Genomic DNA, 5,067 nt, shown 5'->3' on the forward strand with positions numbered 1-5,067 from the left:
AGGAACCTTCTCAATGATGTCTCAACTATCATGATAGTTAAATAAAAATCCATTCCTTTGTTCTAGGAAAAAAATTGGCTTTACACAAAACTATAACCATAGAGCTTTCCACTAGCCAAATATGCATGTAGTGATAGCATTATTCTGTTCTTGCTCTATTGTGTTACTTTGCCAGCATATTCCATGTGCTGACCCGTTTTCGGGCTGCAACGTATTTTGTTGCAGACTTTTCAGACGAGGAGTAAGGTTCATTAGGTCGTTGCCGTGCAGCTCAGCTATGCCGTTGGAATTGATGGACTCACTTTATCTTCCAAGCCTTCCGTTGTTATCGTATTAGATGGCCTTAAGCCATATTTATTGTAATAAGTTCTCTTTTGAGACATTCGATGTAATAAGTGTGTGATTGCTACTCTATTATAAATCCTCGAGTACTGTGTGTGTCAGCATTACCGATCCAGGGATGACACTGAAGCACAGAGACTTGACCATTTGAGGCCGGGTCGCTACACTTTGGAAGTTATCCGGGGAACCGAATATTACCTCCAGCGATATTGAGCCCGTACAACGGGCCTCTACGCCTGGTATGAATCCTTTAAAGCTAGTCTTCGTGGGCTTGACTCGTGAGGGGTCAATGTGCATTTTATGTACTGTATCCTGATAGAGCAGGTTGAGGCTACTACCACCGTCCATTAGGACTCGTGTCAGGTGAAATCCGTCAATGATTGGGTCGAGGACTAGTGCAGCTGAACCGCCATGGTGGATGCTAGTTGGATGGTCTCGGCGGTCAAAGGTGATCGGGAGTGATAACCACGGATTGAATTTCGGGGCGACTGGCTCTAACGCATAGACGCCCCTAAGTGCACGTTTGTGCTCCCTTTTGGGGATGTGTGTGGCGTATATCATGTTCATCGTGTTGACTTGAGGAGGAAATTTCTTTTGCTCCCCAGTGTTCAGCTGTCGGGGCTCCTCGTCATCATCCTTGCTCTATGATTCTCCTTCCTTGTTTCTTCTATTGACCTTGCCGGCTTGTTTAAATACCCGGCAATCTCTTTTGGTATGGTTGGCCAGTTTGTTTGGGGTGCCATGTATCTGGCAAGGACGATCGAGTATGCGGCCAAGATGGATGGTCCTTTGCTATTCCTTTTATACGGCTTCTTTCGCTGGCCAGACTTGGAGCCACTGAATCCAGCATGAACTGTAGCGTCATCGACGTTATTACCATTGCTTCGGCGTTTGTGTTTGTTGCGCCGGAGCTTGCCGGTGCTGTTTTTGGCCTCGGAGGGGCTTGTTTCGTTGGCTGTGTTTGTACTGCGAGCCAGCCAACTATCCTCTCCCGCGCAAAAGCGGGTCATAGGTGCCGTGAGGGCTGCCATGAATCTCGGCTTTTCCTGGCCGAGGTGGCGGGCAAGCCATTCGTCCCGGATGCTATGCTTAAAGGCCGCCAGGGCTTCAGCGTCTGGACAGTCGACTATCTGGTTCTTTTTAGTTAGGAACCTAGTCCAGAATTTTCTGGCTGATTCTCTAGATTGTTGAACTATGTGGCTTAAGTCATCGACATCGGGTGGCCGTACATATGTACCTTGGTAGTTGTCGAGGAAGGGCTCTTCCAAGTCCTCCCAGCTGCCGATGGAGTTCCCAGGAGGACTATTTAGCCAGTGTCGAGCTGTTCCTTTGAGTTTTAATGGGAGGTATTTGATGGCATGGAAGTCATCTCCTCGGGCCATGTGTATGTGAAGAATAAAATCTTCTATCCATACTGCGGGGTCAGTTGTTCCGTCGTATGATTCAATATTGACAGGCTTGAACCCTTCGGGGAATTGATGATCTAGCACCTCGTCTGTGAAGAAGAGAGGGTGTGCGGCGCCTCTATAGCGGGCCATGTCACGCTGTATCTTCGATGACGTTCGTCTGTGATTATCGGCCCGGATGTGATTAATTTTGTCACGTCCGAGTAGGTAGCTGTCGTCCTGAGTATGGGAGCGTCCTCGCGATCCGTATATGAATCTGGTGTGTCCTGCTCTATTATCCAGGGTTTGTCGGAGGTCATATGTATGACTCCGGACTCTTCCATCCCTATTTTGACGGGGTGGTGGGGCGGCCTGCTGTTCGGCCTGAGTTGTCGCTTTATCTCGACCACGGGGTGGCCGTTCTGCCGCCCTGTCCCAACCACGTGGTGGTCGATCTGCATTGCGCGAGCGAGATATATGCTCTGGATCCTCATCGAATTGAGGTAGCAGTCTGCGTTTCGGGTAGCTCTTGACTGGGTGGTTGAGGCCGTACTCCTCGGCTGTTAGGACGTCCATCCATCTGTCGACGAGCAGGTCTTGTTCAGCTTGAAGCTGCTGGTGTTTCTTTTTCAGGCTCCTTGCAATGGCTATGAGATGAAGCTTAAAGCGCTCCTGCTCGAGAGGATCCTCAGGCACGATGAAGTCTTCGTTGCCAAGGCTTGTATCCTCCTCAAAGGGCACATGGTAACTATCATCCTCCGGGTCATCTTCTATGGCATGTTCGTCAGGGTTGTCTTGCCTGCTGTCGTGTTCCTGTTTGTATGTAGCCCCAGCGGGGTCTTCACTGTTTTTGGCGTCACCCAGAATACTATTTTCTCCGGTGCCAGTGTTACCTTCCTTTGAGCGGCGGGGCTTTGGGCGGCGTTTGGGCCGCCGGCGCTTGGACTGTGTCTCGGAGGTTTTGTTCATATCCGGCTCTTCTTCGTCGTTGCCAGATCCTTTAGGTGTATCAACCATGTACACGTCATATGAAGAGGTGGCCGTCCAGCATCCAGTAAATGGCGGGTCTTGGCCTTGCTCCTTGCCGGCATCGTCGTCCATACCGTCGATGTCTTCGGAGCCATAGTCAAGCACATCGGTTAAGTCATCGACGGTGGCTATGAAGTGGGTGGTGGGTGGGAAGTGAAATTCCTCATCATCCGTCTTTAGCTCTAACCGGACATAGTTCGGCTGTGAGTCCTTTTCCAAGGACAAATTCTTTAAATATTTTAGCACGTCACCCCAAGGCGAGTGTTGGAACACGTCAGCAGCGCTGAACTCGAGGATCGATAACCGATCTAGCTCGGTGTCCGTGGGTGTACACAGTCCGGAACTTGTAGCCGGAGACGAGTCTGAAGTTCCATTAAAGCGAATATCGCAGGGCGTCGAGCCACGTGCGGCTCCAACACTGCGGACTGTGAGGCCCCGGATGACTCGGTCTGCTTTGGCTCTAAGGTCGTTGCAGCCGCAGGAACCATCTCCTGGGTGTGATCCGATGACAGATTTAAGTCATGTTCATCAGGATGAGGGGGAGCGATCGTCGCGGGCTCAAGTCCTTCGAAGATAAAATCTCCACGGATATCCGCGGTGTAGTTCAAGCTTCCGAATCCGGCCTGATGGCCGGGGGCGTAGCTGTCGATCTGCTCCAGATGGCCAAGCGAGTTGGCCCGCAGTACGAAGCCACCGAATACGAGGATCTGTCCGGGGAGAAGGTTCCTCCTCAGACAGCGTCATTATTGACGATTGAGGGGGCCATCGAACCTTTGTCGATGACACAATGGAACTCTCAATGAAAGCACCAATGTCGGTGTCAAAACCAGCGGATCTCGGGTAGGGGGTCCCAAACTGTGCGTCTAGGATCGATGGTAACAGGAGGCGGGGGACACAATGTTTACCCAGGTTCGGGCCCTATCTATGGAGGTAAAACCCTACGTCCTGCTTGATTGATATTGATGAATATGAGTGTTACAAGAGTGGATCTACCACGAGATCGTAATGGCTAAACCCTAGAAGCCTAGCCTATGTGGGTATGGTAATGAGTATATGTGGGGTCCTTTCCGGACTATCCCCTTCGGTTTATATAGACACCGATGAGATCTAGGGTTTACATGGAGTCGGTTACATAAAAAGGAATCTTCGGTCACCAAGCTTGCCTTCCACGCCAAGTAGAGTCCCATCCGAACACGCTGCATTCTTCGATCTTCATGTCTTCACAGCCCATCAGCCCGGCCCATAGATAACAGGTCGGACGTCCGAGGACCCCTTAGTCCAGGACTCCCTCAGCGGGTTCTATGTGCCCATGCATGCTTCTTCAGGGGACGACATCCTTCTAGCTTCGGGTCGTTGGAGATGACCATGCTCTTTGTGGAGCCCTCTGAAATTCCTGGTGCCCATTCTGGCCGCGATGGTGGGGGCTTAGGCGACAACGGGCACGCCCCCTTGATCAACAACAACAAGGGAGGTGGTGGCAACCCACGACGCGTCAGGAGCGAGGACGACCGCTCTGACGAGGCGTGATTGCCGGCGTCACCTGTTACACCCAAAATTTGGCTATGTCTCCCACGTGTCGAGGCATGACTTAGAGGCATAACCGCATGTTGGTTTTGTCGCAAGAGGGGTAATCTTCACACAATCCCATGTACAAGAACAAGGATAGAATAAATAGTTGGCTTACAATTGCCACGTCACACAATGCTCAAAATAATACATACATCATTCAGAGTACACACATAGTCTGACTACAGACAATTCCAAATGAAAAGAAGATAACCCAAAATGCTAGATCCCGATCGTCCCAACTGGGCGCCACTACTGATCATCAGGAAATGAAACATAGTAATGACCAAGGTCCTCGTAGGACTCCCACTTGAGCTCGGTTGCATCACCTGCACTGGTATCCTCGACACCTGCAACTGTTTTGGTAGTATCCGTGAGTCACGAGGAGTCAGCAATATCGAAACCCGCGAGATCAAGACTATTTAAGCTTATGGGTAGGACGTGGTTATGAGGTGGAGTCGCAGCAAGCGCTAAGCAAATATGGTGGCTAACATACGAGTACAAGAGAAAGATGAGAAATGTTACCTCTTTTAGCACTGTGTTGGTTTTCCCCGAAGAGGAAGGGATGGTGCAGCAAAGTAGCGTAAGTATTTCCCTCAGTTTTTGAGAACCAAGGTATCGATCCAGTAGGAGGCTACGCGCGAGTCCCTCGCACCTGCACAAAACAAATAAATCCTCGCAACCAACGCAAATAGGGGTTGTCAATCCCTATAGGGCCACTTACGAGAGTGAGATCTGATAGATA

The sequence above is a fragment of the Triticum urartu genome, chromosome 4 (assembly GCF_003073215.2).
Source record: "Triticum urartu cultivar G1812 chromosome 4, Tu2.1, whole genome shotgun sequence".
Lineage (NCBI taxonomy): Eukaryota > Viridiplantae > Streptophyta > Magnoliopsida > Poales > Poaceae > Triticum > Triticum urartu.